We start from the raw sequence: 27,872 nt of genomic DNA, 5'->3' as shown, positions 1-27,872 counted from the left end.
GGTCTTGTGGGCAAACAAGCAGCAGCGGGCGACAGGTTCATAAATAACAAAATGTGTCACCATTAACAGACATGACAACCATAAAAGCGAAAACACTAAACACCATTAAGCGCATGCGTAACGCAATGAGAACACCATAGTACACTCACACACGCATACACGCTCGTGCTGTATACATAAACCTCGTTGAAGGAGAGCTAACAATATCATCTCATTGTATTTTGAGTTTATAAAACACACAAACGCCACTTGCCTATATTTACGAGCTAATAAAGCGACGAAGTATGACGATCGTTGGAGTACGACATGAATTGAACAACAAATAAACAAACAATTTGTTAAACATAAACTTTATCATGTTGATGTTTTATTTTTTTTCTTCATTTAATTTCTTTAATTCGTCTGGTGTTTTTATTTTGTTGATTGGGTATATGTATGAATGTGTGTAGCGAGCAAAATTTACCCATATCGAAATCAAGAAGGCTCACACTATATTTGTCACAACAAATTTTCTGCTTAACCAAAACATTTAGATAAGAACGACACCAATTGATAAGCATTTGTTTGTCTACATTTAGCTTCTATACCACCATATAACTGAAATCAATACCCAACTTTAATGAGGGTTATCAGGTAAGAGACGAGTAGCTGATTAAACTGTTGTGAGAGAACGAAAGACTTACGACACAAACGAAAGACTTAAGGCACAAACATTGGCTGATTTTGAACGAGAGTGAGTTTTGGTATAAAAAGACAACATGACAAAGGAAAAGCTGGTGTAAATTGATACTTTTTATCTCATTTAATGCACAGTGTATAGAAAAAACAAGCAATAAATGTATTCTTATTATTTTGTTGTCTCTCTAGGGTTAACTAAAACTTTTTAGTTAAAAATGCTTATTAGCATCTCCACGTACTGCTGTTAACCAAACTGGGGATAAAGTCCATTTAGATTTTTTCTAACATATTGCAACGAAAATTAAAAACGAGAACTTATGGTCTGTAGAAACAGGTCAATTGACATATCGGAATATGATTATTAGTTAGCTCTAACTTTCAAAAGGCTCGTGTATATACTGAAAAAATAGTGAACCCACCAGGAAGAAAACTTTTGATTAATTTTAGAAAACTTTGAATATCTTTAGAAAATTTTAACTAAACAGTATTACAAGCCCTGGCAGCACGCCGATATCACAAAAATAGGTAAATATTTTTCGACAAATTGAAGAAAATTTATTAGACATAAATAATTTTTTTCACTTGTTAAAGAAAATTTTGTAGTTTGAAGGAATTGGAGTCCAAAATTGCAAGAATGTCTTTAGTGACATACGAAGTTCATGATGGACGTTTTTCTAGTAAAATTTACAAATTTAAAGAAATAATGAACTTTTTTGTAAAAAATACGAATTGAGTAAATCTTTATGCTTACTTTATGTAAAATTTTTTCCCGTTTTTTAATTGATTAATCTAACGTACGCAAAAAATTATTACAGTAAAGGGAACTTTCTCGAAAGATAATAATTTTATAAACTAAATTTTCTTTTTTTAAGTATGTCTCAAAAATTTTATTAACTAAACGTGGGCATAAAGTTCAATGACCGTGGACATAACTTCAATATGAATTAAAGCAGAAGACAATTTTTGTATGATTCCCAAAAATAGTAAGAGTTAACTACAGTATGGTTAATATGGCCATGATTTGACGCCAATGATTCAATAATTGATTCATTTTTATACCCTCCACCATAGGATGGGGGTATATTAACTTTGTCATTCCGTTTGTAACACATCGAAATATTGCTCTAAGACCCCATAAAGTATATATATTCTGGGTCGTGGTGAAATTCTGAGTCGATCTGAGCATGTCCGTCCGTCTGTTGAAATCACGCTAACTTCCGAACGAAACAAGCTATCGACTTGAAATTTGGCACAAGTAGTTGTTATTGATGTATGTCGGATGGTATTGCAAACGGGCCATATCGGTACACTTTTACGTGGACCCATATAAACGGACCCCCAAATGCGGCTTGCGAATCCTCTAAGAGAAGCAAATTTCATCCGATCCGGCTGAAATTTGGTACATGGTGTTAGGTTAGGTAGCAGCCCGATGTATCAGGCTCACTTAGACTATTCAGTCCATTGTGATACCACATTGGTGCACTAAGTATATGGTATCTAACAACCATGCAAAAATTGGTCCAGATCGGTCCATAATTATATATAGTCCCCATATAAACCGATCCCCCGATTTGGCTTGCGGAACCTCTAAGAGAAGCAAATTTCATCCGATCCGGCTGAAATTTGGTACATGGTGTGAGTAACAATTATGCAAAAATTGGTCCACATCGGCCAATAATTATATATAGCCCCCATATAAACCGATCCCCCGATTTGGCTTGCGGAGCCTCTAAGAAAAGCAAATTTCATCCGATCCGGCTGAAATTTGGTACATGGTGTTAGTGTATGGTCTATAATGACCATGCAAAAATTGGTCCACATCGGTCCATAATTATATATAGCCCCCATATAAACCGATCACCAGATTTGACCTCCGGAGCCTCTTGGAAGACCAAAATTCATCTGATTCAGTTGAAATTTGGAACGTGGTGTTAATATATGGCCTCAAACACCCATGCAAAAAGCGGTCGAAATCGGTCCATAATTATATATAGCCCCCATATAAACCAATCCCCAGATTTGACCTCCGAAGCCCCTTGGAAGAGCAAAATCCATCCGATTCGCTTGAAATTTGGTACGTGATGTTAGTATATGGTATCCAACAACTATGGTTCATATCAGTCCATAATTATATATAGCCCCCATATAAACCGATCCCCAGATTTGACCACCGGTGCCTTATGGAGAAGAAAAATTCATCCGTTCTGGTTGAAATTTGGTACGTGGTGGTAGTATATGATATATTACAACCATGCCAAAAGTGGTCCATATCAGTCCATAATCATATATAGCCTCCATATAAACCGATCCCGAGATTTGCTCTTGGAGGAGCAAATTTCACCCGAGTCAAATGAAATTTGGTACAGGATATGGCCGTTAACAACCATGCCTAGCTAGGTCCATATCGGTCTATAATTATATATAGCCCTCAGATAAATCGATCCCCAATCACACAAAAATTGGTCCATATCAAGTTCATAATTGTATATAGCGACCCCCATATTTCAATTCTGGCTCTCTACGTACCGCGCAAAAGTCCATATCGATTCGTAATTATTTGTAGACTTACCTATACATACCTTTTTTGTCTAATATATACCACGTAGGGACAAACTCACAATTTAGAAAACGTTGTTAAGAAGTTTTAAGATACCACAACCCAAATAATTCGATTGTGGATGACAGTCTTTCGTAGAAGTTTCTACGCAATCCATGGTAGAGGGTACATAAGATTCGGCCTGGCCGAACTTACGGCCGTATATACTTGTTAAAATTTAAAATTAACTAAAAATCATCCAAAAGCTTTATGTACTCAGAAAATTACGATTTCATACCACTATGCATTGAAGCAATTTTTAAGCCCATCCCTCATTAACAAAATTCAAAGTTGGCTCCCATATAAGCGTGTGAAAATAAGAATTAAAATTTCCTACTCTATATTAAACATGGATACTGATTTCAGATTTAGCAGGAAATAAGCAATGTTCTTATCTTCTTGTATTAAAAAAACAAACGAGGCATTTATCTTAAGCTTCTGTTTAATTGCTTTATTCATTTAACCAAAAAGAAACATATGTTACGTTCCACTCTCCAAAAGGCCAAACCAGTAAATATGAGTTAATGGAAGACAGAAAAGAAAACCCCTTTGGCAAAATATCCAGCCCTTCCTTTTCTCAGCACGCTTATTTATAACTTCATCAACTGGCTTAAATGCTGACCGCCTTTTTTCGTTAAATAATTTGAGCCAATTTGATGAGTTACACTAAATTCGTTTATAGGGCTACAGTGTAGGTATTATCACATGGATATGTGCATGAAAGATGGATGGATTGTGTGTTTGGTTTGTTGAATATGGCTAAATGGTTGTTAAGTGGCCAATGAATGAGTCATTGGAGAAGAGTACCAAAGATTGCATTGCGAGTGTTATTTGAATTCAGGCTGTCCGCCTTTTAACGCTTCAAAATTATATGGTTTACGCCCACTTGTTATATGGCCTGGAGCAATGAATGGATGGATGCATATGTGAATGGTGGTGGTCCTCTACTCTTGCATATTATTCTTCATTTGGAGCTTTTGTTTCGATTGTACTTTATAATCCATATGTTCTCGCTAGCATTTTATTATATTACTCTTTGATTTTTTTTCTGAGAAAATGATGAGGAAATGAAAATGATGATATTTGTTTAAAAAATCTATATTAATCATTAATATGTTCATTAGTTACGTATAAGAAATAATTTTGAAAGGCGTAGAGCTAATTTGTGTGACTATTGTTATATTCCAGTGAAGAATACTTATTGTTCTAATTATTTTCTTTTGTTTGTAATTCGTGAGTACTGACATGAGATTCCTACTGTCCCCAACTACTATATTTTATTGCAGTTCTTTTTTTTTAAGTCATGAATTCGATACTAGATGCTGGTGCTACGGAAATGTGCTTTATTTTTTAAATCAGAATAGATATATTTAAAATTTTATGACGAAAAGTTTTCTTACGGAAATGGGGACTTCTCTTTTGTTAGTTTATAAAATTAAAATATAAACTTTTCCCAGACATAGTAGACGCCAGCGGTAAATAGTCTAAATGTTCAGGCTATGAGGATACTAAAGCATTTATTTTAGAGAAAACGGTTCCTGTTCATACCTATAGTATTTGTGGCTAACATTTTCAAAATTCCGACCCCATTTAAAAAAGCGAAGTAAAGTACTAAGAAACCGACACACGAACGGTTTGATTCCTCCTCTTCTTTGTATTACGCGAAAAACTAGGCGGTCGTCAAGGTGAAGTTCTATGAGGAGAGTCCTCATTAATTTTCTGTGGCTAAAGCTTACAAGATGTCCATTGGATAGTTGCATCTGGACGGAAATCTTTGAGCGTGATGCCTATCTCTCTATCTCTCTTAGGGACTTCTATGCCCAGACGAGACATATATTCTCCGTACTCCGGTCGATAGTAAACCGAATCAAATATTGGACGGAATATGTGTATCAGGTATTCGATATCCACATCGGAGATCGGAGCATAACCATGTCCAAGATGCCGTTGGACAACCAGTCCTATTTAGTAAACGTGAGAACGTGGTTGCAAAAAACATTGTGAGTAGAAAGAAGATCCTGAAAGCATCGACAGGCATGAAAGGGAGACGAACCAAATGACCTATGAGTGGTTCGGTCGTGTCATCGACTATTCTTCATACCCTTAATTATAAATGCGGTGAAACAGTTCGCTTCCTCAGGTTGTACATAGACGAATGGATCGAGTTTTTTTTCCAAATTTAATGGCGTTCATCTTCATCGAAAATCTCAAACAGATAGATGGTCAGATGGTACATACAGTGTTGAAATTTATTATTAGTTGCTAAACAAGCACAAAAACCCATATAATAGAAATATCTAATAAACTAATATGGTTGCGGTGATCATTTCTTAAATTTAGACACAAATCTTTTATTTCTTATCTCATTTCAAACTGTTCTTCATGCCAATATAGTACACTTAAGTGATCTTAACTCTTTTCACTTAGAAAAGATTTTGATTAATTAATTAATTTTGAATTATTGACTTCAGTTCATGATCTACAAACATTTTGTACACTGAAAAAAAGCATACTCGGTTCCAAAGATTTTGTCTTTATTTTAAAAAATGTGGTATTGATTCCGAGCCAAAGAAGCGGAGAATACAAGTAATGATACTTTTAAGACACAATTCTCTTTTAAATTTAGGTTTTGTGTACTTGCTTCTAGGAAGCAAATTTTAATTTTTCGCTTTCTCAGCTTTTTTCTTCATTTGCTATCAAAGTCCTTTAAAAACGAGTTAACGGCAACTTTATTTTCCAAATTAGGACTCGACTTCCAGTAGAAATTATGCTATGTTTGAAGTAAAAAACTTCTTTAAAATAAAGTTTTGAAAAACGTGTCCTATATTTGAACGATTTTTTGCTTTGTAGTCAAGATGCAAAAAGACAACAGATTTAAAGACAATTTCATTAAATTTAAAGAATTTTTCTGAATTATTAAAGTCAAGTTGGCCTTAGTCTATAAATTTTTTCTTTCATGTTAAGATACCCATTTTTAAGTCAAATCACTTAATTATAAGGACAATACGACTTCATTGAAAAGTTTATCGACTTTTGGACAAGGAAAATAACTTTATTTTAGAGAAATGCGTCTTCTATGCTAAGCAAAATTTGTATTCGTATTTTAAAGACATGAAATCTTTGACCTCACGACAATATTTTTTTAGTGTACAAAATGGTATATTCGATAATAAATTTCAGCAGCTTATCAACCACAAGAGATTGCAAACGAATACCATCCAAAGATCACATCATTATCATCAAAGATCATCTTATGGTCTCTGATACAATCGTTTGTTATTAATTATTCGAGTAAAGATATTTTCGAAAGAAGAAATGAACATCAAATACGAAACATTTTGCAGTTGGTTTTCTTTGAATTGTCCATTTGATGTTCGTATTCTCACTTAAGGCTAGAGGACATGGCAACTCCTTAGCCCTTTTCAATTCAATTTAAAATGAAAAATACTTGTTTTCATTTATTTTGTTAACATTCGATTGAATCATTGTTTTATTGACTAACAAAAAAAGAGGGAGGTCATTTATTATTGTCTCATCTATTCTCCAGTGAAGTACATCACCTTTTTTGTTTGGGAGATGAAATTCTTTTGTTTTCCCAGCATGTTTCCATCTATTGTCTTTTGTCCACGATACTAAAAACGGCGCGTATGATCATTAGCCTTTTGTGGGAAAAAACACCTGTTGTGTTTTTATAACAATTTAATATATAAATATGTAATTGTCTTAAGGCCTTTGTATATTTGAACTTTCAAGATGATAGGAAATTGTTAAAAATATTTAATCGATTATAGAGAAATTATCATAGACTAGACCAATGTAGGCTCATCAAATTTCTCTGTGTCTAAGTGTCTCTTTTCAATACTTTTGTCATTAATTACAATCGACTCCCTCTGGTTTTAATGGTTGTAAATCTTTAGAAAATTATTTGAATCAAACATGTGTCGAACATTGTTTCACAAACGTAACAAATCTGCCTTTATTGTGGTCTATTCGATCCAGATAATCCTAAACTGTTTATGTTTCTCTCTCAAGTCATTAATTTTCAAAGAGTATTTTCGAACAGGGAAAATTGAACAATAATGATTTTACACCCAATGTATTTTGGAAATATGATTTTGTTATATGACATAACTAATTTATGTAGGCTTGAAATCCAAGTTGTAAATTCCACCGAGATCATTGTGACATCACTGGTGAAATTCTCTCTTATAAATGTTCTGTTTCAATGATAAAGAATATTTGTCTTATGGATAATTTCGAAAATGTGTCATATTAATTGAGAATCTACTGAGAGAAGGTATCAAGAACGATATGACGTACACGTTCAATTGATATTTTTTAATGTTTTCGTCGGTACTAATTTTGTTTTTCCATTACAAAATAATTTTTAAAAATTTTCTTCCACTTGTCTACCCCTCCGTTATGAGTTAACATCAAATATACAGTGAAAGAAGATGAGTTTTATTTTCTAAGGAACGAAATTTTCTCTTGAAGCTAAAAGTTTGCGACACAAACATTGTACACGGGTTTATTTGCACTTAAAGAAAATACTTTATAACAAAGGGTAATTTCGTTTGTGTAAGATTTCGTTTCGGAGGAAAGAATTTTTGTTTGTGTGTGTATTTATTCCTATAATTTTATATAGAATTACTCTAAACCAATAAATAAAAATAAATCTTCAACATATTTCCCATAATCCTCTAATCAATCTATTTCATCTGCTTGTTTTCGAAACTCTTAGAAATCCTGCATTACTTAAAATCCAAAGTCATCTCACGCCATGGACTACTACTATATTAGATCTACATCTACAATGGGATTAACTGTAAAAGTTAATCCTCTTCAATTTAACCCCTTTGGGATTTAATGAACAATGGTAATCATTCGGTGAATGAAGAATACCTGAAATCAAAATGGAATATCAATTACATGCATGTGCCAAGAAGGCATGTTGCTGCCCAGCACAGCTTCTTACCTTTCTTCCGCATAATTCAAGTGTCTTTAAGAACTTGTTGAAATAAAACCGAGAGCCACAAAGGACACACGAAAAGCCAGAGCCATGATATGACATTGCAAAGCCAAAATCAAACCAATGGACTCTGTGGTATACACACGCCCACTCAACCAAAATGCATAGAAATTCCCAACAAAACACATGCTGCATGGCATGGTATGTGAGCGGCGGGATAGGTGAAGACAATAAAGAAAACCCAGAGGGAAATCCTACAAGCAACAAAGCCACCGGTGCAACACCACCTATTGAATTTATACAGTCTAAGTGTATTGTATGGAATCTAATTAGTGGATTACTCAGGATTCTGGATGCTGATATTGATAAAGATGCCAATGTCAGTATCTTAGGAAAATGGATTACAGAAAACAAGTGTTGATCTGCGATAGATGTTAATCCTGTCTTCAGAAGGGTGACACCCTGCAGAGTAATACCTAAAGATAAATATTTCTACTGGAAATTGAAAGAAATGCAAACAAACAAACAAATTCCCCCTTTATTCAAGATGACAAGGATGTCAAATGGAAATTAATGTGTCAGAGGAAATAGGGTTGACAAAATTAAAGTAACTAAGAGCAAATTAAACAATTAAATGATGTTTGCTGACTTCAATGATGCTGTTTGAGTTAATTTTATTTAAATTATTTGAATTTGTTTAATTTTTGATAGATTGCGCAATTTAACCTGCAACTGTGGAATCCACACTAAAAAAGTGAACCCTCTGTGCAAGTTTGTTGAAAAAGTCTTACTTACGGTACGGTCACACTGGGCAAATATTTGATAGAAATAAAAAATGAATTCCTCTTCGTTGGGTATATAACATCACAATGGGAGTATTGTCCAAAAACGGTATCCAGATATTTCAAAAATGGTCCTGGAAAGAACGCTTGTCTGAAATATTTTTTTCAAATTTACAATTTTTTAGAATAAATTTAACATTTTCAAAAATTTAAATAATTTGTACCATTTTATTGAAAAAGTGAGTTATAAAAAATTTAATTAAAATAACTTCCTGTGTAGTTCAAATAAAGTACATCGTCGGGAGGACATTTTTGGAAGTGCTTTTAAAATTGTGCCTTTAGAACAACTCCCGGTTTTTTTCTTCTGGGAACTTCAATGTGAATCGCCGTTTATACTTGGCGATAAAAAGAAGTCAATGGGCTGAACATTGAATCGGGCACCACTTTGTTATAAGGGAGAAGTTCACCACTGCGATATTACGTAAATATGGTCGAAGACACCTTTTTGTAATCTTCGAAATCGAATATTAAAGTTTTGATTGTTTTCAAACTAGAGTAATGATAACTCTTTTAATGCTGAAAATTTATCAAAAAGTCACATATATAGACATCAAAAGAAGACTTTTTTATAATCACAAAAGTCGACTCTATAATAGACTTTTTCAAAATAATAGAAATAAAAAAATATAACTTTCCGAACATTTGAATTGTTTATTGACTATGAATATTTAATTAAATTTTACAGAATTGATTATTTAGTTTAATGTTGTTAAACACTAAAGCCAGTTAAGAAAACGATTATAAAAAGTTTACGTTTTCAATTAAAATATTAATTAGTACAATTAACATTTTATATTTAATTAGTTTATATATTATTCATTAATTAAATTGTTGGTTAACAATGGAAACACTATAGATATAATTGAAAACACATTAAAAAGTGCTAAATAATATGCATTCTATAATTGAATCAATTACAACAATTAATGGAAAATGGACATGTAGTCCCACTTAATAATTTATTGTCTCAATAATTGTCAAAAAATTAATTTTTGCGATAAAAAATGAATTACATTTTAATTGAACCAATTAAAAAAATTTATTGAAAGAGCCGAAGAACTAAATTAAATTCTTAAGTTTATTTTTAATATTTAATTAAATCTTGATACTATCGTCTTCGCAATTGAAGTCGGGCGGGACCCTGCACCACTTTGTAGATCTAAATTTTCGATACCATATCACATCCGTCAAATGTGTTGGGTGCTATATAAAGGGTGATTTGTTAAGAGCTTGATAACTTTTTTTTTAAAAAAAACGCATAAAATTTGCAAAATCTCATCGGTTCTTTATTTGAAACGTTAGATTGGTCCATGACATTTACTTTTTGAAGATAATTTCATTTAAATGTTGACCGCGGCTGCGTCTTAGGTGGTCCATTCGGAAAGTCCAATTTTGGGCAACTTTTTCGAGCATTTCGGCCGGAATAGCCCGAATTTCTTCGGAAATGTTGTCTTCCAAAGCTGGAATAGTTGCTGGCTTATTTCTGTAGACTTTAGACTTGACGTAGCCCCACAAAAAATAGTCTAAAGGCGTCAAATCGCATGATCTTGGTGGCCAACTTACCGGTCCATTTCTTGAGATGAATTGTTCTCCGAAGTTTTCCCTCAAAATGGCCATAGAATCGCGAGCTGTGTGGCATGTAGCGCCATCTTGTTGAAACCACGTGTCAACCAAGTTCAGTTCTTCCATTTTTGGCAACAAAAAGTTTGTTAGCATCGAACGATAGCGATCGCCATTCACCGTAACGTTGCGTCCAACAGCATCTTTGAAAAAATACGGTCCAATGATTCCACCAGCGTACAAACCACACCAAACAGTGCATTTTTCGGGATGCATGGGCAGTTCTTGAACGGCTTCTGGTTGCTCTTCACTCCAAATGCGGCAATTTTGCTTATTTACTTGGTCGATTATGTAGACCATAAATCGGACGTAAAGCGCGAAACACATTTCGAACCGAACACTGATTTTGGTAGTAAAATTCAATGATTTGCAAGCGTTGCTCGTTAGTAAGTCTATTCATGATGAAATGTCAAAGCATACTGAGCATCTTTCTCTTTGACACCATGTCTGAAATCCCACGTGATCTGTCAAATACTAATGCATGAAAATCCTAACCTCAAAAGAATCACCCTTTATAAAGGTTTGTCCCAACTACATACATTTAAATATCACTCGATCTGGACATAATTTGATAGGCATCTACAAAATCTATAAACTCAAAATTTTAGTCGGCTAATGCACTAGGGTGGAACACAATGTTAGTAAAAAGTCGGGCGAGGCCGACTATATTATACCCTGCACCACTTTGTAGATCTAAATTTTCGATACCATAACACATCCGTCAAATGTGTTGGGGGCTATATATAAAGGTTTGTCCCAAATACATACATTTAAATATCACTCGATCTGGACAGAATTTGATAGACTTCTACAAAATCTATAGACTCAAAATTTAAGTCGGCTAATGCACTAGGGTGGAACACAATGTTAGTAAAAAAATGTGGGAAACATTTAAATCTGAAGCAATTTTAAGGAAAATTCGCAAAAGTTTATTTATGATTTATCGTTCGATATATATGTATTAGAAGTTTAGGAAAATTAGAGTCATTTTTACAACTTTTCGACTAAGCAGTGGCGATTTAACAAGGAAAATGTTGGTATTTTGACCATTTTTGTCGAAATCAGAAAAACATATATATATGGGAGCTATATCTAAATCTGAACCGATTTCAACAAAATTTGGCACGCATAGATACAATCGTAATTCTACTTCCTGTGCAAAATTTCAACTAAATCGGAGTAAAAAATTGACCTCTGTTGTGATATGAGTGTAAATCGGTCGAACGATAGATATGGGAGCTATATCTAAATTTGAATCGATTTCAATAAAATTTGGCACACTTGACTACACTACTAATTGTACTCCTAGTGCAAAATTTCAACCAAATTGGGATGAAACTCTGGCTTCTGGGACCATATTACTCCATATCGGACGAAAGATATATATGGGAGCTATATCTAAATCTGAACCGATTTCAATAAAATTTGGCTCATTTAACAATAGTACTAATTGTTCTTCTTGGGCAAAATTTTAAGCAAATAAAATTTAAGCAAATTAGGGTAAAACTCTGGTTTCTGGGGCCATATAAGTGCATATCGGGCGAAAGATATATGGGATCTATATCTAAATCTGAACCGATTAATTCCAAAATCAATAGGGTTCTATTCTGAGCCAAAACACATACTTGTGCCAAATTTGAAGTCGTGTGGACTAAAACTGCGACCTAGACTTTGATCAATGTGTTCACAGACAGACGGACATAGCTATATTGACTCAGGAGCCCACCCTGAGCATTTTTGTCAAAGACACCATGTGTCTATCCCGTCTCCTCTGGGTATTGCAAATATATGCACTAACTTATAATACCCTGTTCCACAGTGTGGCGCAGGGTATAAAAATTCATTGGAGCAATTAATTCGTAATTGAATTAGACAATAGTTTTATATACACAATTCGAGCAGACGAAAGTTGTTTTTCCCAATATTGTGTGGGCCATTTTCTCAAAATATCGTTTTATCCACATCAAGTTACAAATATTAGTTAAAAAATATTTTTATTTTTAAAACATATTTAATTATTAATTTTTATGACACCCCATCATTCCAATGGCCCATCATTGACATTTACTTTATGTTCTTTGAAATAAATGTTTATGGCTAACAAGCTGTTTTGTTTATTTTCTAACTCTTCTATTCCCACTGAGTCATTTTACGTTCGTTTTTCATTTTTGTTTTTATATTACCGCTATCATTTCATCGAACAATAGTAGGAAAATATTGTTGTTTGATTCTATTGTTTGGTGGTAGTATTGTAGCAGTATTAATTTTTCTCAGTTTTGATTGTATTGATTTTTTTTTCAAATATGCAAGATGCTGGAAAAGTTGTAACAATATTTTATGATTGGCCTAAACAATTTTATTAGTCGTCTTAATATAATAAGCATAAGAATCCAGGCACTTGACTTAATGATAAACCTTTTATATGAAAAACCACCATCTCCTAATATTGTCAACGGTGGTACAGTGGGATGATAGTGCGAATAGAGAGTGGAAAAATTAGCAAAAGAAGCAGGAACTTAATTACAAAAACGGGTATGCTTAACATAATTAAAAAACATTTTAAATCAAAGATAATAAATTATTTTCTTTTTAGAGGAGACAGCAGTCGTATGGGCGTAAAAACTGTATAGGAAATTCATAAATGAAAAATTTCCCAAGAGTTTGGTATACATTGGTAAGTAAAAGCAAATTATAGGAGCCAACGTGGTGCAATAGTTAGCATGCTGACCTTGTATACACAGGGTCATGGACTCAATCCCAGTTTCGACCAAACACTAAAAAGGGTTTTTCAGCGGTGGATTATGCCCTCTCAGTAATGTTGGTGAACGCTGTTCGGACTCAGCTATAGAAAAGAGGTCCTTTGTCATTGAGGTCAACATAGAATCGCACAGCACTCGGTGATAAGAGATATGTTCACCACTGTGGTATGATAATGGACTAAATAGTCTAAGTGAGTCTTAAATATGTGACTTAAGAGCAAAGTGTACTTTTGAATTTTCCCAATTTTTTAAATTTAGTATTAATTATTTTAATTTACAGTTAATTATTTTTCAGATTTTTGTCGCTTTTATTCCACTGTTCATATATGCATGTAGCTGTATTTAATGTTCCGCCAACGCATCTTAACTCTATTAATATTCATCTTTTGTTCATCATTCCAATATTTATAAAAATTGGAATTTTTTTAATCGCCAACGAGACAACGATGTTTTCATGAAAAATTAGTTTCTTATCCCACTTGGCCATTGTATCGGGGGCATTCATAAACATTTTAAATATTTTAACACACATTGTAACCAGCTCTAAACATCATTGTGACCCTTTTGTTGCCGGCGGCTGTATATTCGAGTGGTTGAAGAGGACCAGCACAATCCGTTTGATGGTGACTTGTCTTTAAAACTGGCAAAGACAAAGACTACGACAACGACTTAGTATAACTAAAAGTTATTAATAATATGCACACATTGCCTGGTAATCAGATCTTTATCGTTCTGTTTTTTTTTTTTGTTTTTTCTTCCTCCAAAACAAAAAATGAAAGATAGCCATACGATGATGTTGTGGTAGTGGTAGTATTTGTTGCCAAGGATGACAAACAAAACCATATTAAAAATTTAAACAATTATTAATTGCTCATAACATTTATCAAAAGATGATGATAATTTTCCCCCATAATGTCTGACTTTAACCTTTTCTCTTATGCTCGTTTCGAGGTTTGTGTCATTTTCATCGCTGTCTGGACAAATTTTCTTTTTTTTGTTGACTATTTTAAAAGGTGATTCTATTTATGAAGCGTGTGTCTCATACAAAAAAAAAATCGAAGGGCCGTTTGTTGAAATGCCGGTGACGCCGTTTTTTCGAGTTTTGGAAAATTGATCGCAGATCATAGGGTTTTTGGTTGAAATCAGATAACTTTGTCGCTTTGTCGCTAAGAGAAGATGCCGCTAGAGATTTTCGATGTAATCAAATGATAAAGATTAAATTATTACCAATATTTGTCAATGCCATGGGGTGAATTTGATATAAAATAGATGAATATTAAATTTCATTAGAGTAGATTGGTCGCCCTCTACAAACGATTATTGCATTATGGCCCATGGCCAAGATAGTTCCTTAAAATATATGTAACTGGATAAGTTGGAAGGAATTTATGAAGGCGATTTTATTAATAAGGGTATTAGATTATTGAAAAGTTTTCACAAAAAATTGATTGAGTCATTTAAAATTTGTTATTGTCTACGAGAAGATAAATGTAAAACTGATAATTTTTTGGTTGTTGACTATATATGTAATATTTTCCGAACTGTGTTATATTCGAAAAATGAATCTAATCGGTTTCTCTACAAACATAGTTGTCCTTAACAATTTAATGTTTGAAAAGTCTTATTCTCCGAATGGAAAATTCTCCAATTGAAGTATTATTCATTAATTCAAAAATATTTGTTAGCTATAAATGTGTTTTATTTTTCTTTTCATTGAGAACTTGAATTTGTTCTGCCTAACCCTCCAAACATTCTAAGAGTCTTAGGATGATTGATCATTGGAATGACTATTTTATGACTCCGAGTGATGTTCAATTATGGATTAATTATAATCATGAGTAATTTTTATACTAAAATGTTATACTAAAATGTAACGTTCTCACTTGTATACCTCATTTTGTAGAATATTTTCTTAATCACTCAAGATTGTGTGATGAAACTAATTAAAGAGTATATTCTTAATCATTTTTGTTTCAATTTGCTGGTTTTCAATGCGCGACGCCTAGAAGAATTATTTAAAAGTCATACTTATAATTGATTTTGTTTCCGAGTTAGTTTACAAAAAGCGATCGTCAAACAATCACACATAGAAATCATTAATGACTACCATACGCGAAGACAGTAGCTAATGCTCATCAAACAAGCATACATGTAATTGATAAATCATCGTTTGTTGTTTGCTTTGGTTTGACAACTTGAATGTCTGAGAAATAGAATACATATTTTTTCAGTTGAATAAAATATGCTAACACAATAAGACCATATAATTTATAGTGCATTTTACGGACATGAAACAAAACGATAATTACCATATTTTTCTGTACGGTTTTTTTTCATATTTTATAAAAAATTAAAAAAAAAAAAAAAACATTACATGTAAAGACTCATAAGCGAACGTTTCTGTGGACTGCAAAATCAATAACAAAAATGATTATTTAATGAGTCATTGAGGCAAATCATTTTGAGGGCACACTTTCTTTATACAGAATACACATATTTGACTCCTAATCGTATATTTGGAAAGAGTGCTAAATCAATCATAAAAATGATTATTTAAAGACTCACTGAGACAAATCGTTTTGAGGGCACACTTTCTTTATGCAAAATGCTCATATTTGACTCAAAAATTATATCTTATATGATTGATTTAATCAGTTGGAAGAATCATTTGTGAGTCAAATGTTATTGCAAATGTTTGAAGGGTAAAACTGTGTCAAATATAACCGAAAGAAAAACGAAGTTAAATGCAAAAGAAATTCGCCTTTGGAGTATTGTCTTTTAGGCTTCAACTGCCAGTTAACAGAAAGTAAATTGAAAATATCTTCGTTAACTGGAGAATTGAAAATATCTTCAACTGACTTACAAATTTTCAGCAGTTTAGTTCCTAACTAGCATATGGACTATATATACTAGATAACAGAGATGTCCCTAGTGTGATATAAAAGTTCGTCAGCTAACGTAGCACAAACGGAGCTTCTGAAAATGGGGGTTAGAGTGTAAAACGAAAACTTTGCTTGTCTTAAAATTCGTTCATCACAAACGAAACTTCTTCTTTTTCCAATGCACTAGATATTTTTTTTCATATAAATTTTATTCCATTATAGTGGTAGCCCGTTTTTTCAGGCTATCTTACACTATTCAGTCCATTGTGATACCACAGAGGATAACTTCTCTCTTATCGCTGAATGCTGCGCGATTCTATATTTATCTCAATGACAAGGGACCGAACTGCTTTCCACATTGGGGTGAAACCGCTTAGAGAAACACTTTGAAACACTCAGAAATTTCGGGTATCACAATGGTGAACTTCTCAATCCTCCATCACTGAGTTCTGCCTCAATAACAAGAGACCTGAATTTCACATTACCGCCAAATTACTTGGAGAAGCTTTGAAACACTCGAAAAATCAGCAACATTACTGAGAGGGGAGAAATCACCGTTAAACATCTCCTTGATGTTCGGACAAAACTGGGATTGAACCTATGAGCATTTGTATGTGGGGCAGACATACTAGTCAAGGAGCACTTAAAGGAAAAATACTTTCCTCCGTAACGAATTTTAGACAACCAAAATTTTTTTAAGAGTACATACAACGATTGTCTTCAAAAATGTTTTTAGAGAAAATTTGTTTGATATCTAATTATACAATTATTTTTCGAGCTTTATGGACAGATATGGATTAAGGAACATGGTTAATAGAGCTATTGAAAAGAAAACGCCAGATACAAATCTATACACGGCTAGACTGTACATGTTTCGGTTCGGGCGAATGAACCTTTCCACAGCCTTTAGTATAGATCTGGCTGGGAGAGATAACTCAATTTTGGGCCCTTTATGCTAACTCCTTATGGAGAAAACATTTGGGAAATTTCCTCTTACAAATTGAATCATCTTTTTCTCCCACTGTACATCATCTTTTCATATAACTTACAAGTCCCTTAATCTTATTTTTATTTCGTTTTGTTACATAGTAATGCAACAACACGAAATTTATTTTTAGAAAGCTAATTTGTTAGAATTCACCTAAGTGGTGAACAGTCGAACAATGCTTATTGTTTCTACAGTCAACTACAACAACATGTGACAACTTACAGAAACTGGTTTCCAGGATACAACAACAATTCTAACGCGTACATTAGTCGTCGACGGGCTCATCGTTGCTTATTATATTTCATGTTAGCCTGATACCGAAACAGGCAATTGACGTCCAAATGCATTATATCTAATTATACAATTATTCTTCGAGCTTTATGGACAGATATAGATTAAGGAACATGGTTAATAGAGCCATTGAAAAGAAAACGCCAGAAAATTTGTTTGCTTCAAAAGAAAACTTTGTTTGTCAACAATTTCGTTCCTGAGAAAAGAGAACTCTTCTTTCAGTGTAGCTTCCATGGTAAATACTAGGTGAATCATAGTGACGTCCATTGGACATGGACCTGTCTAATAGCAGGTTTAAGGCCTATAGTACACGAAAAGAAAGAGGAAAACTTTGTTTTTATTTTTTAAATTTCTTCAAAAATACCAAAATTGTAGAACCAAAATCAATTTTTTTGTTTTTACAGCAAATAAAAAAGGTGAAAAAAATTTCACCACAACCACAGTCGATTTCTTTCATATCGAATACGGCTCTTTTCTGAAAAGACAGTGTATTTTTGTTGCAACAATGACTCGTTTCAAGTATCGTAGTAAACAATTATGATCGTACTGCTAGGAATTTTTGTAGAATATGTAAAATTACATTAATTCCCTTTTTGGACTACCAGAAAGTTGGACTTAGTACATGCTTGCACGAATGGAATGATCCGACGTTTGCAACTATAAAGTTCCTTTTAATCCGTTTGTACGCTTCCTACATTCAGGACTATAAATAGAATATCTTGAATGTATGCGGTGCTTCTGTATAGATGGCGTGTGAGTTGATATGGGCCTGTGAATTGTCTGAAAAACGTATGGGCCGTGGTTCGATTCTCCGTCCGGACAAAAGGTTTTACACTGAAAGAAGAGTTTTCTTTTCTGAGGAACGAAATTTTAGACAAACAAAGTTTTCTTTTGACGCTAACAAATTTACTTTAAATGCAAATAAAAAAGTTTAGAGGCAATCGTTTTCTCGCTTATCGTATATTCGGATTTATTTGATCTAAACGAAAAAAATTTGTAAAAAAGGTGAATTTCGTTTGTCTAAAATTTCGTTCCGGAGGAAAGTATTTTTTCTTTGGGTGTATAAAAAATGTATAAAATGGAATTTTTTCTCATATAATGGCAGATTAAAGTTAATTGATTTTTTACTAATACACCTTACAAAAGATAGCCCGGGGCAAAACTTTAAAAATTTGTCTTATCAGAGTCATACTTGAAAAAACAAATCCTCTCAATCTCAGGTAGAATATTAAGGGTGTACAAAAATGTCATTAAACAAATCTGAATTCGACCAAAATTTAAACAAAACTATTTATAGTTTTGGGTTACAATTTATTACTTTGTCACATCAACGGGGTTTCATAACGGTTTTCTTTACATTTATTCCAAATAATTTTTTTTGCAGCGAAAAAAATATTGTTAAACTATTTTTTTTTGTCTAAAACTTCGTTTGGGTGAAAATATTTATATTTTTGCTTGCAATAGCCTATGTGAAATCATTTTCAACATAATGATTCATTAGAAGATGCCCTCCAATTGAATGATAACTCATCAAATTGAAAAATTTGCTGATCAATCTTTTCCATGGTGGGAATGAGAAAATGAAGGTGATATTCATTCATACGTTGCATGGCATATAGAACAACGATACATAAAGGACCATAAGACCAGACAATTCAGCCAGCCAAAAAAATCATTAAAAAAAGTTATCAGTGAGTATTGGGAATGTTAGGGAATATTTGCATCTGGTCTTGTGAAACAGTCGTTGATCATGGGGTTGGGGGGTTGAGAGTGGGCCATATTTGAACAACGTATTGATCGTTATCAACAGATTATGGATGCGGACAGACAAACTACTCATGCTTGTTGTCCATCCATTCTGCAAAAACCTACCATGTCAAGGCTATTTCACTTGGTCTGGCCAGATGATGAAGACAGAGAAAGATTTGGTTAAAGCGATAAAAAGCTTATGAGACTTTTGCTCTGTTCCTATTGCAGTCCCTGTGGCCAAGAAGTTGGACGATGGGAGATTTTGTTGGCTACTCCACATATATCGCAATGCAAAAAAAAATGCAACATGTTGTGGGAATGGTAGACTTCTGTCCCCAAAAGTAACAAAGGCATCAGGACTGTAGCGTAAAAAAGCAGTTAATTTTTCTTAAGCATTTTTTCTGTCCGTCCATCTGGTTGTCTGTCTCCGTGTCTGGCCTTAACAAATCTGAAAGTTTTTCAGTTCTTTGCATTTGATGGCGCTTTGATTTTATTTTCCTCCCAAAAAACACTGACTTTTTTTATGTTCCCTACGAGAGAAAGAGAGTTGTCCAATGTGTCGTAGCCCAGTGATGCAGTCTCCAGATCATCAACCAGAAAAAATCGTAACAACAACAAAGACGATGAAAATTTTTTAAGCGCCATCATTTATTATTCAGTCGCATTCTGCATGGCGTTTTATTTTGTCGTTTTTGTTGTGTTATAAGCATCTCGTAAGTATTCTTCTGCTTTTTCTTGATCCAGTCGTTATTATTTGGTTTTTGTTTGTTTAGGGAGGGGGGTTTTTGAGAGGGCTATAATAGTGGCTGTATGGTGTGTTGGCGGAGGGGACTATGCTTGTATTTATTTGGAAATTTATGTGATTTTTATGCGTAGACATAATTATGATCGTCTTAAAAACGTTATTAAAAATATTGGGAGCGAGTGAGAGAGTTGAGATGAAAAACATTGCTTAAAAACAACAACAACCACACTGATACATAGTAGAATAACATATTCAGAATGTTTGAAAAATTCGAATGCAACACCAGTATCGAACAATCATCCCACTAAATGCACTGTGATTAAAAACGCTACAAGGGAAGAGGATAAATACAAAAAAATTACCTGATTTCCAAAAATTAGCATAGTGCATCAAAAAGGTAGGAGAAAAAAATCATTTTTCTTTCAAAACGAAATTCTATATCAACGACCGACTTAAAACGGATTACAAAACTGACCTTTGTGGTCATAAAAGGGAAAATCGGGCGAAAGATATATATGGGAGCTTTATCTAAATTCGAACCGATTTCAACCAAAATTGGCGTGTATATCCAGAAACTTAATTCAACTCCCTGTGAAAAGTTTCAAGTAAATCGGAGTAAAACTTTGGCCTCTGTGGTTATATGAGTGTAAATCGGACGAAAGATATATATGAGACCTATATCTAAATCTGAACCTATTTCAACAAAATTTGGCAAGCCTAGTTAGAATGTTAATTCTTCTCCCTGTGCAAAATTTCACGTAAATCAGAGTACAATTTTGGCCTCTGTGGTCATATTAGTGTAAATCGGGTAAGAGATATATATGGGAGCTATATCTAAATCTGAACCGATTTCAATAAAATGTAGCACATTTGACTATACTGTTGGTTTCCGAGGCCATATAAGTGCATATCGGACGAAAGATATATATGGGAGCCATATCTAAATTTGAACCGATTTCTTCCAAAATCAATAGGGTTCTAATTCTGACCCAAATCAGAAGCTCGCACGCACAGAAAAAACATGTTTGAACATGGTTGCCGCATCCATTTAATGCTTGTCTAGAGTATTTAATTGTCGCGAAAACCATGTATTTGGTCTTTGTAAAAATAATTTTCGAGCGGAGAAAAAAATATATGTTGGCAATAAGCATTAAATGGTTCTCAAATGCCGCAAACATGTTCTATTATTTAAATGATAGAATTTGAGACCATTACATAAATATTCGGGAAAATCATGTACCTGACCATTCAATTTTTTTACTTTTTTGCAGAGAAAAAAGTATTTTTATAGGTTACATATAGACGTGTCTAGAACCATTACATGACCATAAAGACCATGTACATTGTTTTCGTGACCATTTGATTTTTTAACTTGTTTGCAGCGAAAATAATTTTATAAAAACATTGAGCATGTACACACGATTTTCATTTTGCGCGTCAGTCGTGTGTTGATTGTTTCTTGGAATGGACGGAGAATACGGAATTATTGTGTTTTGTTTTAATTTATTTATTCAGAAGTGGCACGTGCTTTTATGTGAACAAAAAAAGGAAAGTGTAATTGAAAAAAATTTACCTGATTTTTGTTATGCATTTTGCTTATGCTATAATTTATTTTTATTTGCATGATGCCTGCGTTTGTACACTGTTAGAAAAATATGTTTTTCATATGTTCCGATATAAACAAAATGTGTTTCGGGCACAATTTTTAAAACCAATACATTTAAGTGCAAACAAGTAATGTTTCTAAACTAACACTAAATGTTTGGAATACCTATGTTAATATGTTACAATATATTATGTTTGGGGCATGCATGTTTCATAAAAATAATATGTGTGAATGTAAACATATATAAATTTACAAATTTCGAGTAAACATTTATATGTTGTGATATTTTATTCAGAGAGCGACAGAGAGAAAGTATAGAGAAAGAAACAGAGATGGAAAACGGGAGGGTTGACGAAAGATATCAACATAACACAGCGAGAGAATGAAAAGAGAGCAATTTCTGTGAATCCGCTCGTATGTTGTTTCGGAAAACTGTTTTATGATAAGGCCAAAAACTTGATATGCTTAAGTCTAAATATTATTTAATTTGAATATTAGAATGAATATATTATAAATTAATTTATAAATAAATAAAAAGCAAATAAATAAAGTTAATTTTGTGTTTTCTTTTCTCAAGTGGCGTCCTTTTTTCGACCAAGAAAATTTTTTTTTCATAAAGATCAAAACATTTTAGGTTGTGACCATGTTCTTTTAACTGAAAGAAAAACATTTTTGACGAATACCATAAAATTTTAGATCGTGACCATTGTCTTTTAATGAAAAAAATCTTTTTATCAATATAATAACATTTTAGATGAGGACAATTTTATTTTTCTTAGAACCATGTTCACTGACCCAACATGGTTGCAGGTGAAAATGTTACATGGTCGCCGCAAAAATGGCTCCTATCATATTATTTTGCTCTTCGAATATGATTGTGACAATCATGTTCCTTCTCTGCATGTGTGCCAAATTTGAAGTCGATTGGACTAAAATTGCGATCTAGACTTTGATTAACAAGGTTGGGTTAGGTTATGTGGCAGCCCGATGTATCAGGCTCACTTAGACTATTCAGTCCATTGTGATACCACAGTGGTGAACTTCTCTCTTATCAATGAGTGCTGCCCGATTCCATGTTAAGCTAAATGACAAGGGACTTCCTTTTTATAGCCGAGTCCGAACGGCGTTCCACATTCCAGTGAAACCACTTAGAGAAGCTTTGAAACCCTCAGAAATGTCACCAGCATTACTGAGGTGGGATAATCCACCGTAGTGTAGTTCGGTCGTAGCAGGAATCGAACCCACGACCTTGTGTACACACAGAAAAAAATTTTTGATTTCAATCACGAAAATCGCGGATTCAATCATTTTTTTAATTGAAATGTCTTCAATCACGAAAATGATAGTATCAATCACCCATTTTGATTAAAAACCAACACGATTTTCAATTAAAAATTTAATTGACTTTTGTAACGGAATCAATTAATTGTGTGATTGAATCAATTAAAAACGTGATTGATTTTTAACATAAAATTCAATCACAATTTTAATTGAATCAATTAAAATTTTAATCAATTTCGCGACAAAAATCAATCAACTATTTGATTCATTCAATTAAATAATTAATTGAAATTGGCTATAAATTTCAATCAAAAATTTTATATATTGCGCCCCAAAAATCATATTTAGTTTTATTTGAAATAAAAGAAAATATGTGTTCCTTATAAAATATATTTAATATTTTATTATTTTTTGAATTATGCAATAGACAAATAAATTTGGTTCTTGTCATTTGTGTTTTGTTCTAACATAACTTACACATACAATTACTATCAATAACAACTATAGGGTGAAAAAAATAGACTATATAAATCATTATCTTCCTTATCATAATAACCATGTCAGCATGTTCCTTCTAATATGTAAATGCGCCTAGATTTCCAATAAATCAGCAGCCTGTAAGCTAAATTAGTTTTTCTGAATGTAAACAGTATAATTCGAATTTAATTTTGTTCAATTAAAAGTTAATTTTGCTAAAACTTACCTGCATAGAATATCAAGTTAAATTCTTAGTTCCAGGTTGCAGATTTATAATCTTCTTTTGTAGTTGTAGTCTTCTAGCATAAAAAGGTGTATTAAGGAGCTCGGTAATAATTAATTAATTTTAGTACAATTCCTTTCCAAAATTTCCACACATGAAATCGTCTATTAAAACTTGAACCAATCAATTATGTTTATGATACTTTGCAAATTCTGGAAATAGAAAAAAATATAAATGGAAAATACATATTTTTTTATTATTTTCGGATATTTTTCATATTTTTAAATTCAAAAGAAAGAACTTTTTTACCATTACATAATTCAGCTCATTATTTATATATCAGATATACTGCTCTCTACTTGGGTTCAAACTGAAAAAGGCAGGTAAAACAAAAATACAATTTAATGCCAACGCTACTTCGCAACTTCAAGACCCAACAAACCCATACCGCTCTTGGTTTTAAGAAAACTAGGAGTGAAAAAAATATAATTTTAAAAGATCAATATGGTACCCACCTTTTGATTGCTAACATATTCGTATATTCTTATATATTTGATAAAATGATGGAGTTGATTGATTGACCAATTTCACGAAATAAAATTGCTCACTAAAATAAATGAATAAAAAATATATTATTTTAGTTTGTTTAATGTAAACAGGCTTCAATAGAAAACGGTATTCACATTTCACAATGTCTTACCTTCAATAAACGTACACAGATAAAAATAAGTTTGAGAACCAATAACTTTTGTTGGAAAACCAATAACAAAATTTGTTAATTTTCCTGCAACAAACTAATTTGTACTTTTAATAACCATTATTACAAAAAAGTTGTTAGCAATCGTTACCATCAGAAGGCAACAAATAAAGGGTGATTCTTTTGAGGTTAGGATTTTCATGCATTAGTATTTGACAGATCACGTGGGATTTCAGACATGGTGTCAAAGAGAAAGATGCTCAGTATGCTTTGACATTTCATCATGAATAGACTTACTAACGAGCAACGCTTGCAAATCATTGAATTTTATTACCAAAATCAGTGGCAGAAAATCCGCTTTTTTATCGACAAATTTTGTTCAGCGATGAGGCTCATTTCTGGTTGAATGGCTACGTAAATAAGCAAAATTGCCGCATTTGGAGTGAAGAGCAACCAGAAGCCGTTCAAGAACTGCCCATGCATCCCGAAAAATGCACTGTTTGGTGTGGTTTGTACGCTGGTGGAATCATTGGACCGTATTTTTTCAAAGATGCTGTTGGACGCAACGTTACGGTGAATGGCGATCGCTATCGTTCGATGCTAACAAACTTTTTGTTGGCAAAAATGGAAGAACTGAACTTGGTTGACATGTGGTTTCAACAAGATGGCGCTACATGCCACACAGCTCGCGATTCTATGGCCATTTTGAGGGAAAACTTCGGAGAACAATTCATCTCAAGAAATGGACCGGTAAGTTGGCCACCAAGATCATGCGATTTGACGCCTTTAGACTATTTTTTGTGGGGCTACGTCAAGTCTAAAGTCTACAGAAATAAGCCAGCAACTATTCCAGCTTTGGAAGACAACATTTCCGAAGAAATTCGGGCTATTCCGGCCGAAATGCTCGGAAAAGTTGCCCAAAATTGGACTTTCCGAATGGACCACCTAAGACGCAGCCGCGGTCAACATTTAAATGAAATTATCTTCAAAAAGTAAATGTCATGGACCAATCTAACGTTTCAAATAAAGAACCGATGAGATTTTGCAAATTTTATGCGTTTTTTTAAAAAAAAAAGTTATCAAGCTCTTAACAAATCACCCTTTAATTTGTGTTCTCAATAACATAATTTGTAAGTAATTTGTTGAGCTTCCAACAATACAAAATATTTGTTGTTGATCGTTACGTTTAATCCTCAACAAATATTTTTGAATTTGAACGAAAAAATTTGTATGTGGTTTGTTGGAGTCTATCAATGACCTGTAACAAATTTATTGGTGTATTGACAAAAAATTAAATTGAAATTGACAGAATTATTGTACCAAAATTGCAAAATTGCCGGAACAATTTTGGAGATATTTTGTTTTGGAATATGACCAAAATCCTATTTTTGGACGGGGAACATGTAACATTTTTGTGTCGAAAATCCTATACTCAGTTTTGTAAATGTATGACGATTATAAATTTGAGTAGTCCAGGTCTAGCAAGCATTTTGACAACATTTTGCCTAGTGATATATATTCTAGTTAATTAGAACTGTAATAACTCTAATCCCGATATTAATATGGTTTTATTAATTATCTCATACAACAAACACATTTAATAAAATAAAAATTTTTCACAGACATTTATAAATGCCTTTCTGTATTCTCTGATGAATGAGCTCTTTGCTTGCTATCACACATGCATGTGCTCATACTCATTTTGTTCTAACGGTATTCTTCGCATACTTCTTTTAGCTTTCGTACATGTTCTCAGCGATGTGCGCGTAACCAGTCTTGTATTTTTGTTTTTGTTTTCATATCAATAGCAGTCAACTATTTTCGCAACAAAACAATTTGTTGAAAATTCAGAAGATTCCTATTATTTCCTCTGTCAAGCATCTACAAACACATTTCAACAACGAATGCCTCATATTCAATAGACAAATTTGTTGAGCATCAGCAGATTTTACATACAAATAAAGTTGTTAATATTTATTTGCATTTATTTTTTTGTGTGTAGATTGTTTTCCATTTTTACAATACCACAAAACACAAACACAGGTAATTTCTAATGCGTTCTCGCGTTCTCTCATATATTTTTTCAAACGTTTACCACGTGACCATTTGTTGTTGCACACTTTATTTATTTCAACCCTTTGCTATGATTTGTTGTTGCGTTGAAAATATTTATGCACACATTTTGAATGCAGCAGACAGAATGTCCCCAATCATGTTTTTCAATTTACGCGAAAAACAAAAACCCAACCGTACGAGTTAATTCCACAGACTGATCTCTCCATCACACATTTTTTTATAAATACCCATTCTCTTGTTCTCTTTTCGCTCTTTCCCTCTTTCCATTGCTCAAAATTATTCAATTTCAATCACAAAGGTGATTGGATCAATCACATGTGTAATTGGAAACGGAAAATTTTTCAATCACGTTTGTAATTGAAAATTATTTCCGAATTGATTAACAAATTGATTGAATCAATTAATATTTTAATTGGAAACGTAACAAATACCAATCATTTTTTTAATTGGTTTTTATTCGGATTTGATTAAATAATTAATTGAATCAATTAACATATTAATTGAATCCGTTTCCAAATTCAGTTAAATGTTTAATTGAAAAAAATTTGGTGATAATTTTTTGTGTGTATGCAAGGCGGGCATGCTAACCATTGCACCACGGTGGCTCCCAAAATTCAGATTTGGTCTAAATATTCCATTTTGGTCTAAAATATTTTCTGTAGGGGAAATTAATACTGAGCCATAAACAAGCAGTGAAAACTTCGATTATCTGAAACTTGTTCACTTAGAAAAGAAAACTTTCGTTACTGGTCATATTGATAGAAAACCGTGCAATATATTTATACTTTACTCCGTAACGTAGTCCCTCATTCTCTGTATTTTCTTTAAATGCAAATAAATTCGAATCTATAACAAGTTATTCATCTTTAGTCAAATTTTGCTTTCATCGGAAAAGAAAACTCTTCTTTTCGTGAAATACTTCGAAGACACCTTGACAGACAAGCGTTAAAATGAATTAAAAATCATAAAAAATTATAAAAACTATTTATTTTGAAAAATATCACAAAATTTTTTAATACACTCCGAAAACACTGACTTCAGATCGCACCTTAAGAAGTGATGCAAATTCAGTGCATCACTTCTTAAGTATGACAAGCCCATGTTATATTCATCGCTTCTGCGCGAAATTTGTACCACTTCCGGATCCAACATTTTTACTAGTTTTTTGGCGAAGCTTTTTTACTGGGCGCATTCGTATTTTAAGGACAAGTTCCATTTCAAATGCAAACAAGATTTGTTTTGAAAACTGAAACATTAGATTAAAAAACTATTTCCTTTAATTCCCATATAACCACTGTGCGCCATACTAAAATTAAGAAGGTAGGAAAGAGTTCCCGATGCAACATCGCATACGTTGTGGCTGTGGCAGCTTAAAGCCAATTGATTTTTTGTT

At 32.9% G+C, this 27,872-nt stretch overlaps 1 protein-coding gene across 1 annotated transcript in view; it reads right to left on the bottom strand.

Moving 5' to 3' along the window:
* LOC142220117 (uncharacterized) overlaps window positions 1-27,872 on the bottom strand; it is a 328,359-nt gene that overhangs the window by 75,638 nt on the left and 224,849 nt on the right. The window lies entirely within an intron of this gene.

Source organism: Haematobia irritans, chromosome 1 (assembly GCF_050003625.1).
Source record: "Haematobia irritans isolate KBUSLIRL chromosome 1, ASM5000362v1, whole genome shotgun sequence".
In the NCBI taxonomy this organism is placed as follows: domain Eukaryota; kingdom Metazoa; phylum Arthropoda; class Insecta; order Diptera; family Muscidae; genus Haematobia; species Haematobia irritans.
The sequence above is the reverse complement of the archived record's forward strand: the minus strand, read 5'-3'. Positions and strand labels throughout refer to the sequence as shown.